This window comes from Podarcis muralis, chromosome 6 (assembly GCF_964188315.1).
Source record: "Podarcis muralis chromosome 6, rPodMur119.hap1.1, whole genome shotgun sequence".
Taxonomy (NCBI): Eukaryota; Metazoa; Chordata; class Lepidosauria; order Squamata; family Lacertidae; genus Podarcis; species Podarcis muralis.
Window position 1 is genome coordinate 62875281 of NC_135660.1, and position 15892 is coordinate 62891172.

Consider the following 15892-nt stretch of genomic DNA (forward strand, 5'->3'; position numbering starts at 1 on the left):
ACTCATGAAGCGCATGCCACCACCTAATTTATCTCACTGGGTGGGTTTTTGTAGGTATAAGATTCGCAAGGAAGGAGACCATATATGCTGCCCTGAGCTCCTTGGAGAGGAGATGGGGCAAAGAACACAAGCAAAAGAACAACTCAAACCCTGTTTAATGGGAGAGTGGGGTAAACTGTTTAAAACAAACAAACAAACAAACAAACAAACAAACAAACAAACAAACTCATCCTCTAGGAGTTAGCTTTATTTATTTCATTTCATAAAAATTATACACCATTTGATTGTAACTTCCCCTCCTCCCCAAAGATTTGAGATCCAGTTCCTATGGACACATCCCTGTACTTATTCTAAAGGCCAAAAGAGATTACTTTCATGCCCTTGTACCTCAGGTTAAGTACTTAATTCGTTCCGGAGGTCTGTTCTTAACCTGAAACTGTTCTTAACCTGAGGTACCACTTTAGCTAATGGGGCCTCCTGCTGCCACCGCACAATTTCTGTTCTCATCCTGAAGCAAAGTTCTTAACCCGAAGTACTATTTCTGGGTTAGTGGAGTCTGTAACCTGAAGCGTATGTAACCCGAAGCATATACAACCCAAGGTACCACTGTACATCAAAACACGCACATACATTTTTTTGCAAAGAACTTACGTATTAATTAATATTAAGTGGGCAGCCTGTCTGTTATTCTCAAGTGCTGAAGGGTGGATGATCCCAAGGAGGCACAAGTCAGCTAAAGGAGAGTCATTGGTGAGCTGTCTTGCTCCTGATCAAGGATTAGAGCGAGTCCCCCATACCTAGACTTTCACAGTGCAATCAATCCTAGGCACATCTACTCAGAAGCAAGCCCTTTTGAATAATCTAATTCCGTGCACTTGAGATGCACTACTGAACTCAGCGGGACTTATGTCCAAGGAGCCATATCAAGGCTCAAACTGAATTCCCCCCACCACTTTGCCATCTAAAATGAATCAGATGTGTTAGAAAGTCTAGCACAGTGGTAAATTCCCCCGACCCCATGCTTCATGATGAACTGTTTGCAGTACACGGAATGACTTCCAGACAAGGCAGCTATTTGTAGGCCTACGTGAGTTTCCGCCAGTTCCCGGGAAGGTGATCCTGGAGAGGAAGCAAGCCTGATCTTTTGGAAAACCCCTCAGTTTGCTTTGAGTTTGCAAACAGGATGACAGGTCATGTTAACAGGCTGGGAAATGACGATCAGGACTGATCCTGAGCATGATTACTGGAAAGTAAGTTCTACTCGTGGGGCACCTGTGTGTCCATACACCTCTCTTCCCAGTGTCCTCAAAATAGAAATGGAGGGGGGATGGACAGGGAATGGGAGATTGAAAGGAATAGCTGGAATTCTGAACAGGGAACTTTCAGCACTGTAGCAATAGTTGCAATCCCCACTACTATTTGCAAGTGTGGAAATCAGTCACAACAATACTGTAGCGCCAGACCATCTGTTGTATATTCCCTTTCATGCGGTCTCTTATTCAATGCGGTCTCTTATTCATCTCACCGACCCCAAGATCTGTACGTTGGTGTGTTGCTCTCCATCTTTCTGGACCATTCTCTGGTTGACGGTTGGCTATTTTGGTTGAATTGGGATGGGTGACCTTTACGGCATGGCTCCCATTTTGTTCTGGAGCTCATTTTATCAGGAGATTCAACTTGAAAACGGTTATCATTTAGCAGCAGAACAAACATGGGAAGCGCATTTTTGCAAGCAAAACGTTAATGATTGGAAGAATTGCACCAATTTCAGCATGGCAGTGTGTGATTAATCTTCTGGGTCAGGTACTTATATTTTTAGCCATTAGGTTCGTTGGCCTTTGATAGTCAGAACTCTTTCTAGCCTAATAGGATATTGATTTTGCTGGATAGTGTACTTTGACTCCTTAAACAACACCCACTTTTGAAGACTGTCAACAGTGTCTAACAGTTCAGCTGGACCAAAGTGCCTGGCACAGATTTTGGAGGGGGGTGGAGGGAGGGAGAACAGAGTGGTTTTCATTGAGGCGAGTGGCTGGCATGTGGAAAGGTGCATGATTTCTCAACAGGCATGGCAGTGTTTAAAGTACAAGCATTTTCATCAAAAGGGAGTTTTGAATCAAAACAGCTCTTCACATGAGAGTACAAGTGTTCTCTTTATAACCCTAAACCAAGTTCTGTTATCAGTTCAGTAGTTTGGCTCTTCACAGATACTCATGTTATCCTGTCAATAGCATAAGAAGAGCCTGCTGGATCAGGCCAATGGCCCATCTAGCCTAGCATCACAGTGGCCAACCACTCTTAATAAGGAAGAGTGGGAGGAGGAAGTGTTGGAAGCTGAAGAGATGATAGGGTTTAGTGAGCAGGAAGAGCCTATGGCAGAGAGCAGTCTAGAAGCAGAAGCAGGCAAGGAGGCCAAGAGGCAGAGATGAGTCAGGTTGGTGAAGGAGGAGGGTGTCACCCCCCTCTACTGCGATGACATTGTGGTTTCCCAGGACTAGAAGAGGTATGAAGGGAGAGGAGCAGAGGCTGGTTCATTGGTGTAGGAAGGACCCAGGTGGTGAGCAGGAGATTTAGGCAGATGTGGGAAGGCAGGGACCTTCAGCCTCCACAGCTGCTTCATAGGGGAAAGACCTATGAGGAGCTGGTGTCCTCATTAGGCATGGCATGTCTGAGCAGGCCTGTTTGCTGAAAGAACTTTGGCTGGTAGCCAACAAAACCATACTCAGAATAGTCCCACTAGAAGCTACTTTTAAGTCTACTGACTTCAATATGCCTTCTCTGAGTGTGGCTAACACTTGATAGCACCCTTTATTTTTATTCTGCAGTGTTTCACAAATTCTGTACAGATGACCTTATCAGCAAGAGCAGATATATCTCAATTCGTCATCAAACCTTTCATCAGGAGATAAGGACAAAACAAAGTAGTTCTAGTTGAGTTTATTGATTAATCCATTAATGATTTTGTCAATTTATGGAGATTGTCTTCAGCTACCTGGCTTGGTTGCTAACCACATGATTAAATAGATGCAACCTTGACTTCTGTTGCGAGTATCTGCCACATTGCAGGCTCTGGAAAAACACACCCCACACTACAGCTTCAAGGATTAAAATGAATAGTCAATTGCACCAGGAAGTGCGTGATTAACAGTTAATCAACCCGTTAACCGTCTTGCAAATTGGGGTCCAATTTTTCCTTAGCTGCTTATGGAATCCACATTCCATTATTTGCAAATTACAACAGATTAATTGAACAAATGCTTTCAAAATGGACCAGAGTGCTGGTTTAGAAGCACAGAGGAAGTGGTTTCTTAGACAACGGTTTCCCACAAATAGATTTGATAACAGGTACGTGGCTGTGGTGAGATGGTGATATTGAAGTACAGAACGGTTGATTGTTTTACTGAAGATAGAGCCTCCTTTTTAGTATTATTAAAGCCTTTTGCTAGTCAATTACCTACTCTCTTTAAGTCCTTAAAACTCACTAACATACAATCCTGGTTGAAGCAACTGTGCCTTGTCACTATTTTTCTAGCACATTAGGATAATTATCTGGCTAATGGTGAATAGCAAGTGCAAACATGGGAGAACAGCTTTCCTCATTAAGGACGTGTGATATTTTCAAGGATCACAAGTTGGCAGAGGAAAGGAGGTAAGAAGTCACTGGATTGTGTTGTTCTCCCTTTTAACCCATAATATTAGGCCTCGGTTATATTCATCATTAATTGCTGTGTTGCAAAAAAACAACTAACAGTGAAATTCTATGCATGACTACCCAGAAGTAAGCCCCACAGTGGGGCCTGGTTTCAGATAAACAGGCAGTTGTGTGGGGTGGCTGCCTTAAGTATCAGATATGGGGATCTTTCAAGGTGATGGAGGTATGGATCTGAATTCTTGATGTATAAAGCCTAAGGAAGAACCTTGAGTTGATTTGTTGTTGTTTTTTTCAATTAATAAATAAAAGTTTCCCTGCTCAATCCCTGATTGAAATAATAAAGAACTTTGTAGAAGGTGACTTCCCAGTTTTCCAAATGCTTCCTTGAAGTCCTAGGGTTGGCCCAACCATTGGACAATTGGAACGAGGTAGTAGATGTTGGCAGGTGGGGACAGAGCTGTGTTCCATATGCCCCCTAAACTTGCCTGCTGCCCTCAGATGTGATGGAGGATGCTGTCCAGCCACTGTTGCTGAAATATGATTCAGTTGCCAATGAGGTTGGATGTTGGAGATGGAACAGCAGGAGCAGGTCCTTGCCCTTGGTCTTAGGTAGCAAGGAACTGCCACTCCTTACCTTCCATGGCTGTAGGCTTCCTCTTTCCCTGAACACTGGTGCACAATTGCATCCTGTACTCTCTATAGATTTAAAAGAAAACAATCTGTCTCAAAACAATATGGGCTCAGACACCACAACTGTAAAAACTGAATAAATCAGCAGAAGGCTTATGGAAACAACTTGATCAAAAGAGATGACTTTTGACCAACACCTAAAAACAAAACAATGTATGGTCACAGCCACACAATGCACTTAAAGCACATTAAATTCCCCCCAAGGTATCCTGAGAACCATAGTTTACCCCACACAGCTACAAGCCCCAGTACCTTCAACAAACTATAGTTCCTGGCATTCTTGGGAGTAAATCATGCACTTTAAATGTATTGGAGAATGTCAATACTGGCTCTTATGTTCAGCAGAGTGGGGAAGCCACCATAGGCAGCCACCATGGAGAGTTTTGGTATCATGGAAGAACATTTGTTAGTTTTCAATTCATTATAATTCTATTTTTATTTCCAATAAGAGTCACTTATGGGATTTTCTACCTCAGATGCCAGAATATATTGTCAAGTCCTGGGTGTCTTGTGCACCTTGACTTGGGAGAGGTGGGTGTTACCGAGTTCCAAGGAATGGCCGCTGAAATCAGGACAATTCTGCTCATTGTAGTCCCCAGATTCATTTCTTGGCTCTTGAAGCAGATCCAAACATAGGAGGGGGACCTTGTATGCAAGAATGCCCACCCCGAGGCCCTATGTTGTCGGACACGAATCCCCATCAACCTAAGGTGGCAAGGCCAGTGGCTGGGGATGATTGATGTGGTCCAGCAACATCTGTAGGACCACAAGCTCTCCATCCGTGTCCTGAGATATACTAGTCCTAGATTGCTTAAGCAACAGAGGAACGAGCATTTTGAAAAGCACATGGAAGCTACATGGAAACCACTGCAGTGGGTTTTTTTAAGCATGGGAGTGAAACCAGCTTCCACTCTGGATGGGCTTCAAGAAGTTCACCGCAGTATTCTAAACAGGAGCTCAACAGAGGTACAAGCATAGCAGATCTGGTTGACACATGGCCCTTCGTACTCACCTGTTGTCTGCTCTGAAGGATGCATTTTAAGAAAAATGATCAGTGGGAGGGAGAGTTGTACAAACAGAAGTATTATAATAATATAAAGAATATTATTTATTCGCTGTCCACCCAGCTGGGTCACCCCAGACACCCTGGGTGGCTTCCGACACACATAGAAACATAATAAAACATCACACATTAAAAACTTTCCAATACCGGGCTGCTTTGAGATGTCTTCTAAAACTGGAACTAGCAATGTCAGAAATGAATCCCACCCCCATTCCGAATTTCTTGAGCCATTATGAGCCAGCTACAGCCACCTTTCAAATTTTGGGTTGTAATGGCTCCGCACCAGCCGTTTCCATCTGCTTCCCTCCTCTCCACTGTATCTCCATCAAAATATGATCAAGGCAGTGTGGGGTGCAGGGGTAGACAAGGTGGAGCCTTGCAGATGTTGTGGACTACAATTCCCATCAGCCCCAGCCAGCATAACCAACGGGCTGGGATAATGGTAGCTGTAGTCCAGTGTTTCCCAAACTTGGGTCTCCAGCGGTTTTTGGACTACAATTCCCATCATCCCTGACCACTAGTCTTGCTAGCTAGGGATGATGGGAGTTGTAGTCCAAAAGCAGCTGAAGACCCAAGTTTGGGAAACACTGCTGTAGTCCAAAATATCTGGAGCGCACCCTGTTGGCAACCTCCATTATAGTGTACACAAGCAGGTAGGTAGATAAAGTATAGCTGTTCTTAGTTCTGGCAAGTATTTTTGCTAAAATGTTATTGACCACATCCACACTCCTCTTTAGATACATATCACTCATTTCCCTTTATATTCCTCTTAAACCGGCTTTCTTCTTTAAAATTTCCTCTACTAGTAAAGGTTATTCAGAACCATATTGGATGATGCTGATATAATTGCTCTGCCAATACTGCCTGCAAATGTAGCAGCAGATCACCTTTTAACTCCTAATGAGCCTAAAATTAAATTAGCAGCAGTGTGTTCTTGGCAGTGCTTATCTCCAGATCTAGATGACTGTTTATCTTAGCAATCAGAGGACTCAACTGCATACAGCTCAGGCAAGTGTCTGCAAATAGCCTCACTTATGCCATATTAGCACCCTTTGCAAATGGAGAAATAGGAATTAATCATACAGGCCTAGTTTGGTTCCTCTTTCTGCATGTTTGCCAATACATTTGTAATGTTATTAGAAAATGAGTCAATGTTCAGCATTAATTAGATGTGGGAAATGGAGCAGAAAAACCACATTTTAGCTGTTTTAATCAAGAGGAAATGTTCTAATGCTGGATACGGATTTAATGCAAAACTAAATATTTGACTCAAGATGGCTTATGCTAGTCAATTAGCCAGTGTTTGTCATCGTTTTCAAGATTAGTCGTTTAATGCTTCATTTGATATGGCTTTGCCACTCCTGGACAGAGAGCTGTTAATGACCCATTTTTTGCTATTATAGTGATTTCTGTGTCCATGCATTGTTAGACTGAAGGATCACACACTGTTTAACCATATACTTTTTTATTTTTAGTCCTTTATATATCGCACATAACCTGTGTAGAATACCACTTGGTGAAAGATACTTTTACATCTGATGTTTTTTATTGTTTGATGTTTTTATTGGAATGCTGTGGTTTTTAGTCTGTATATTTTGTGATATTTTATGTGAAAATGCAGTTAGTAAGTAAGTAAGTAAATAAATAAATTAAATAAAGTGTAGAAAATATATCCACAAATGACTCCCCCTCCTTCCCTCCACAACCTACCAATAACTGTTAGAAGGGTTCTGGGAAGCTCAAAAGCTTGCGCACTTTTCTATGGTATTTAAAATGGTCTGACCATTAGACAGCTTTATGTATTTTTTTCAAGGTAGAAAAAGCTACCTACCCTCCATTTCATGACTAAGGGGGCAGGGAGGCTTTGTGGGTGCCATGGAAAGAAATCTGCAGTTGTCTATTTTAAGGAAAATAGTAAATTGTCTTCATAGCTGAAGGAGCGTCTCCACCCCCATGGTTAAGCCTGGACACTGAGGTCCACCTCCAAGGGCCTTCTGGCAGTTCCTTCACTGCAAGAAGCAAAGCTACAGGGAACCGGGCAGAGGGCCTTCTCGGTAGTGGCACCCGCCCTGTAGAACGCCCTCCCATCAGATGTCAAGGAAATAACTATCTGACTTTTAGAAGACATCTGAAGGCAGCCCTGTTTAGGGAAGTTTTTAATGTTTGATGTTTTATTGTATTTTTAATATTTTGTTGGAAGCTGCCCAGAGTGGCTGGGGAAACCCAGTCAGATGAGCAGGGTATAAATATATTATTATTATTATTATTATTATTATTATTATTATTATTATTTATTGCACACACTGATATTTCAGGAGACAGTTGAAAAATGAATAGCTTAATGATTCATATCTTAAACCGAGGATACCTTTCTCACTCCATCACAGAAGTTGGGGTGTTAGTATTCTGTCATTTTAAACATAGATTCCACCCAAATTCAGTGTCAAGGAAAGCTGAATTTCACAACCCGTATACATAATGCAAATGAGAGCCAGTGTGGTGTAGTGGTTAAGAGCGGTAGACTCGTAATCTGGGGAACCGGGTTCGCGTCTCCGCTCCTCCACATGCAGCTGCTGGGTGACCTTGGGCCAGTCACACTTCTTTGAAGTCTCTCAGCCCCACTCACCTCACAGAGTGTTTGTTGTGGGGGAGGAAGGGAAAGGAGAATGTTAGCCGCTTTGAGACTCCTTAAAGGGAGTGAAAGGCGGGATATCAAATCCAAACTCTTCTTCTTCTTCTTCAATATGCATATAGGCTAAGTGGTAAGCAGAAGCAGATGGTCAGATATCCTCAGAATGACTCACAACAACTGTGAAATAGGATGACAAAATAATCAAAGCATATATATTGCAACAAAAGGCAAGACAACTATCCCCACAACTGATATAGGGAAAGAAGCAGCAGACTCAAGATTAAGGCCAAATCAACAGTGACCAGTGGTTGAGTTCCAAAGCCCTGCAAAACAAAGCCCTGTTTATTACATCTGGTTTTTTTTTTTTTTTAAATTACATCTGTATACCACCCATCCAGTCAAGATCTTTGGGTGGCTTCCACAAATGGTAAAATAATAAAAAAATAGAGTGCATGCTTGCAACAAAAACCAAGATGAAAGAAACCATTACAGTAAAAAAACAACAACCTGTTTTATGATTGGAAAATGAAAAATACAAAACAGCCACCCATAACTGAGTTGCAGGCATGAAAAAGGATCAGTAAACACAAGTAACTAGAGGAGGATGAATGATTTACCACAGAATTTGTCTTCACCTGGCAGGCTTGCTGTGTGCTGGATAATCAATGAGTCCATTGCGTGATACTAGAGAAAACAGTCAGGGGTAGAAGCTTGGCTAGAAATACCAAATATGTGTACATTGAGACAGTCTAGGACATTTTTACAGTTTATCTAATCAGAATGAATTGCAATCATTCAAGCCAAACCTGAACTTTAGCCTCTTTGGAAATGCAAGGACAGTTAGCTTACCTCTTCGCTTTTACACAGTGATTTCCCCTGAAATCAATTACATTCCTCTCAAATGTGTAAAAGGGGACTTTATTTTACTGTTTCAACTATTGTGTAAGACAGGCATCCCCAACCTTCGGCCCTCCAGATGTTTTGGACTACAATTCCCATCATCCCTGACCACTGGTCCTGTTAGCTAGGGATCATGGGAGTTGTAGGCCAAAACAACTGGAGGGACGCAGGTTGGGAATGCCTTGTATAAGATGTAAATACATCCATTTAGATGTATCACAAGAAGAGAGAAAATTCGGGAAGATTGCATGAAAAAGGGAGTCTGTTGAAATTTGATTTGTACTCAGTGTCTTAGCTTGAATCTGATCCCCATTGTTTTCCTAACACTAGCCGAAGAACCTAACTTTTAACTTCAGCTCATTTGTACTGAATGAATGTGACTGACCCAAGGGGGAGATACATGGGGTCAGAAAAGAAGGGTGGTCCTTAGAAGGCCTGGGACTGAGAAGCAGGAGTTTACAGGAGAGGGTGTTTCTTGTTCAGCCATTTCAATTGCGGGGGGCAGTTTGGTGTGGTCCTGAGGCTCCCTCAAGTTCTTCGCCTGATCATAAAAGGCACCACAACTCCCTTATGGATAATACCATTATATTTCTTGGGTTTTCAAACCTTGGGACATTTGCAGAAGCAACGTTGTGAGAGCAGAACAAGCAGCATTCATTTCCTTCCTCAGTTGCCTGCTGGCCCAGGAAGACTGTTCCAGAAAAGTGAAGAGAGTCCAAGTCTGGCAGCCACTCACAATAGGAGTAGTCCTTCTAAACCTCTTCTTGACTAGCTGGATGTATGTGTGCCTATGTCCATTAAAATAAACACCTTTACGGTTGAGGGAACACCCTCGTTGGCCCCTGCAGATACCCATGCTGAGTGGTGCTCAGATTGCCTTGGATGGGGTTGGACTTTAGGAGGCTAAAGGAATCCTTGGTGGGGGTGGGTTTAAATCCAGTATGGCCACTTGCGGCTCAGGTAGCCTTCGTATGGCATAGAAGACATTTTATCAGCTTCAGCTGACCTACCAGCAATGGGCTGATCTAGGCAGAGATAGCCTGGCAACAGTTATTAAGCTCAAAGCAAAGTGCTGGTTGTATCCTATGAAGCCCTAAATAGTAGTCAGGACAGAGGTTACCTGAAAGACGGCCTTCTGTCGTATGTACCTGCTGGACCTTGAGATCTTCATCATAAGCCTTTCTCCAAGTTCTCTCACCTAACCAAGTAAGGTAGTTGGTCACAAGGGGCAGGGCCTTTGTGGTGGTGGTGACAAGTTTCTAGAATGTCCTCCCCAGAGAAGCTCTCCTGGTGGGTTATGGGCATTTATTCTCCTAGGCCTTTTAACTTACAGCAGCTCCATATATTTTTGTAGTTTTTTTGTGGGTGCTTGTGCTTATACTGACTTTTAGTTTGCTTTGGAGGGCTGATTTGTACTGTATATAATTGATTTATACTGCTTTTTTAAAGTTTATAAACCACTTGGAGGACTCAGTTGGTGAGTGGTGTAGAAATATAACAAACAAATATACATATAATAACCACTGATACTCCTTGATGCAGGACATCCAGTAGTGTTCAGATGCCAAGTAATAACTTTTATTTTCTTTATCCTATGCCGGTGATGGGGAACTTGTGACTTTCCAGATGATGCTCTTTCCTTCCTGGAGGAGAAAAAGTGCACACAACTGCATACAACATGTAGTTTGGCCCTTGATGCCTGCCATCCAAATGGAGTCAACATTAGAGTCAGCTAGATCCTATCAACCCCCCCCCCCCAAAAAAAATATTGTATAGTGAAGGAATAGGGGGAATCTGTGGCCCTTTAGATTGGGAGTTGCCAGTGTGGCACTCCTGGGTGCATAGGCCCCACAAAGGCCTTTCCTGTCTATCATAGGGTCTTCTTCCTCCACCTTTTCTCCTTGTGAAAATCTGTTGTAGCCAATAGATTAGGTTGTGATGCATTCTTGGAGGTGGTGTGCGTGCGTGCATTGCAGTTTCTCCCAAAAGTTTGACGATCTTTAGATGTTATTGGATTCCAGCTCCCGTCAGCCCCAGCCAGCATGGCCAATGGTCCAGAATGATGGGATCTGGAGAACAGCAGCAGCTGGCAGGTGATGTCACAGGTTCCCCATCCCTAGCTTAAGAGATGACCAATGATAGAAGATTTATCCTCTCCCTTTTTTTTTGCAAACTGTTTTAGCTGCTGCATTTGTCTATTTCTTTTCTTTTAAACTATGCAGTTTAAAACTTTTGATGTTGACCGCTGTTTATTTCACCCATTGATGGGATGGAAAAGTACTGTAAAGATATTGAATAAGCTGGTGGAGGAAGTAAGTAAGTAAGTAAGTAAGTAAGTAAGTAAGTAAGTAAGTTGTGGCTATAGCTGCCCTTAAGAGAGCATGGAGTAGGGAAATGTGTACTGGAGAACTATCAGCATTAGGAACAACTTGGCAATGGGAGTTGTTTTCAACATTGCAGTGTTTGTTCATTCTGAAGGCTACGTGCTGACTAATCCTGCTACTCTCATTTCTGTCTGATTGAGGTTTTTTCCCCTACTGCCCAGGTTCTCAAATCTACTTTGTTTGCCACTAGATTGTAGATGAAAGGAAGCTCCTATGACAGTGGCAAGATAACCTTTTTGGAGCTCACAGAATACCACACAGGGCCACAGAGAACCTGGGGCAGAACACAAACTTGAGGGCCTTCCTCTTGCACCCCCTCCCCAAATGCTGTCAGTAGGCAATGTAGCACATGGAATATCGGCTTAACTTGTAGGTATTGAATGGTGAAAAATTCATTCGTAACCATGCATTATCAATGCACTAGATAGGCAAATGGTTTGCTTACCTAGTGAATTAGCGTTCACAGCTATTAATTAATTCATGGCTATTAATAAATATATTCTGCTTTACAAAACGAATACCTTGCAATATCAGGAAATTACAAATCATTTTTGTATTCCAAAACGTTATTTAGAATTGCTAAAAAGCAAGAGCAGAAATGATAGAACGTTCACATAATTAATAAAACGGTAATTCGTGAATCGCCTGCTGCTTAAATCTACTTGTGCGACTTCTTTCTCTTGTCTTCATTTTGGCAAACCTATCATTTAAAAGGTCAAAAGAGATTTGCCAAGCAAGTTTATTTTCTGCTCTGTGGTACTTCTTATCCTGTGGTCGATCGACTAGGTGAGCACTTACCATTGGGATATGGAGTCCCTGACCTATGGAGCAGATCAACCCCATGGCTAATTTCTACCAAGCACATGTTATCCAATATATGCTATTGTCCCATTCCCTTGCAGCCAGCAGGCACAGAGAGCAGAAGAAGCCAGCCTGCTTCACTCTGCTACTCCTCTTCTGCTCTGGGCTGGAGTGGGGTAGTGCATGTCCTTCATTTGGTCTCTGTGGTGGCTCTCCATTATTTCATGTAGGAGTCACTTCCAGTTCTATTTGGATATGCCAGGAATCAAACCAGGATCCTTCTACACAGAAAGTCCCACCTTTATGGCAGAACAGACACAGGATGTTTTGCAGTAAGTTGGCTTTTTAGAATTGACAAGCAGAGCAAGTCTGTAAATAGGAGAAGCTTGAGCAGTTACTTGCTAATTTTACTTTTTTTATAGTTTTGTGCAAACAAGATTTGACATATCAAACAAATCTACAGAAAACAAAGAAACAAAGCAAAAAAAAAAAAGAAAAAGAAAAAGGAAAAAAGGAAAAACAAAATACAATACTATCCCAAAACATCAATTCTCAAACAAAATACTTTCCCTTTTGGAATAGATCTCTTTTGTTATTCTATTTATTTTCAACTTCCATCTACCTCACCACAATTCATTCTATCTACCTGATACGATTTTTTCCCTGTATTTCAATTCATGTCCTCATCTTGGTATAAGGAAACATTTTTTCTGTTTACGGCTTTATTCTAGGCACAACCAAATTTTGCTTGTTGAACCTTGTCTCATTAGATAAGTGTTAAAGCATTCCCACTCCTTTTGGACTACATCGATTGGTTTATTCCTTAATGATTCGGTCATTTTTGCGAGTTCCAAGTACTTGCTTAACTTTAATTCCCATTCTTCTCTTGTAGGGATCTGTTCACTTTTCCAGTACTTGGCTACCAGTACCCTAGCTGCCGTAGCTGCGTATAGAAATAATCTTGTTCTTTCTTTTGGGATATCATTGGTTAAAATCCCAAAAAGGAATGCTAGTTTTACTTTTGGTCCAACATACACAAGATGGTACTCTGCACATTAAAGTAAAGCCAAGAGCTTGGCTGACAGAATTAAAGGTTTTGGATTTTAAAATCATGCATCTTATTAAACATTGATATAAACACTGAACCAAGTTTCAAAGTTTTCCAAACCTGCAGGAGATTACTAACTTTTCCAGTAAGCAAAATGAGGTGGATGATGCATGCACCTTAAAATTTTCAGTATTGCCTTGCTCAGTGATTCGGGGGGCTAATGATTCAGTCAAGACCAAGCCTATGTGTCTGTAGGGTTAGAATTGAATTGGGATTAAGAACTGCTAACAATGGATAAGGCTGATGGATTTTGCAATTGTTCTAATCTCAGACAGATGTTACCCATGACTCCTAAATTGCCAAAGGTTGTCCCTATGCACCAATATTCTGGAAATAATTGTACTTGAAAGGATCCAATCCGATGTTACAAACATCTTCCCCTTAAGCTTTTGTTTGTAATGCCATTCTGTATATCTCCAAGAGCTAGTTAAAATTGACTCCAGACACTGGATTCGCAAAACAACTCCTGGGCAGAGATAACGTTTTTTTTAACCGTAAAGTAAGCCCATTAGTATGTCTGTGAGCAGCCATTAATGATGGTCAATTGCACTGTGGAGGGGCTACTGTGCTGTTGACCAAGCTAATGCAGTGTTCAAGAAGAGTGACAGATTTATTTAAGTTCACTTCTGGATATTAGAGAGTCGGGGAAGCCAAGGATAATACAAGACAAATGATAGACATTCCTTTATAAAGCACCTGATGTCTGCCTCAACGATCTCTAAGTGCTACTTTGTATGCCTAATGTGCAGAACGTCCCAATATGGGTCAACAGAGAAGATCAACAGAAGTTACATTTGAGACACCATGAACAAATTTCACGAGTTTTGTGTGTGTGTGTGTGCCTGAGTGCTGGGTGATGGTTCTGCTTTTTAAAGAATATACAAGTCCATTGTGGGCTCCATTATTAGTTTCACTCCATTTCGCAGGCAAGAATTGTGAATTGTGAGGCTATGGGGCCTTCAGGGGAAAAAAGAAAAGTTTGGAAAGGGTAACAAGAAGGCCTTTGCTCTTCCATGCACAATTGTACTATCTCTTTGTATGCAGGGATCAGTGCAATGGATGTTTTCCTCCTTGCTCTCCTTTAGACACTCCTGTGTTTGTTGTGGGATCATTCTCATAAATATTGGGCAGCATTATATATGTGTGTATTATTGAGCTGGCCCTAACATTAGGCAGAGTATGGTGGCAGATGTTGGAGGGTAGCAGTCGTTTTCCCTGACCATTTCTGCTAAGCTGCCATTCCAGTCCTTCTGAGCCAGAACCCCAGTGGCAGTGAAGCTTCCTTCTTGCCTACCTGCCTCGATGCCTGACCTGTGCTCCCTAACCTAGTTGCCCTCTCTCATCTCCAGTGCTGAAGTAAAGTTCAGCTGTCAGTCTGGTCCACTACAGTAGGTGGAATGGCATTTTGTCTGCACCATCTTGTCCTTAGCTGCCGATAGCCAAATATCTTCAGCTGCCCCTGCATGGCATTTCCCTGTGGCACATGGTTTGACAGGATGAAGTTCCATTTCCCACCGAGGTGGTAAAACCCATAAAAGAATTGTCTGCCTGCTCTAGACATAAGCACCCACTTGCAAATAACTTCCAGTCGCTCACTGACCATCACAGTTACAGAACTAGAGCTTGAGATTTGTTCACAATCACACATGCATGTTCAGTCCAAGTGATGACTTGCATTATGTGAATGAACCACCACAGGTCAGACACTTTATGAAGAATTGTCACACCATCTCACTATACCAGGAATAGGGGACCTGTGACCCTCCTGATGCTGACATCCGTCATCTCGGCCGGGGTTGATGGAGCCCCCCCACCATCTAGATATACACAGTTTCCCAATTTCTCCACTAATTATGATATGATATAAATAATATAATGTAAATTAAAATATAATGCTGGCTCTTTTCAGCGGTCAGGCATCGAGGACCAGACCACATGTTGTGTATCTGCCCCCACTCTGGGCTTTTCTTATCTTATCGGAAAACATCTTCCAGAGGCTGTGAACTTCAATGGGAGAATGAAACATATTGCCTTCGTTGGGATGACAAGCATCTTGCGGCAGTGTGATTTTGAGCAGGAAACGGTGGCAAGAGGAAGGGTTAAGCAGCCTCTTTAACCTCTCCCACCTTATTCCTCAGCAGAAACTGTTTGAGAACCCTTCCCTTGGCTTGGTTATCTCTGCCTTCTCCTCCCTGCACAAGCCCCAGGTGAAGGAAGAAGGAAGTGGCGATTGCAATCTTGGTATGTCCCCACCCAGGATGTCACTGGGCAGGTGTAGATACACCCCCTATTGCCACCTACATCTGTTTTCAAATGGATACACTGTGGGGTGATGCAGAAACAAACTGCAATGAGCTATTATTTTCAGAAGGAAACCAGTTTCTCAGGGACACAAAATAATATGCAATAGTTCTAAAGAAAACAAGTATTCAAATCGATTTTAGAATTAAATGTTCAAGGTGCCACAAGACTCTCTCTGGTTTTTTTTTTAACCTGACATCCTTCAACCGGAGATGTTACAGATAGTACCTGGGGCATTCTGCATGCAAAATATGTGGTTTACCACTGACCTATAGGTGACATAGCTGGCAACCTAAATGATCAGAAGCACGATGGGAGGACGAGAGGTCGTTTGTGCACTTCCTTCATCTAAAACCACAGC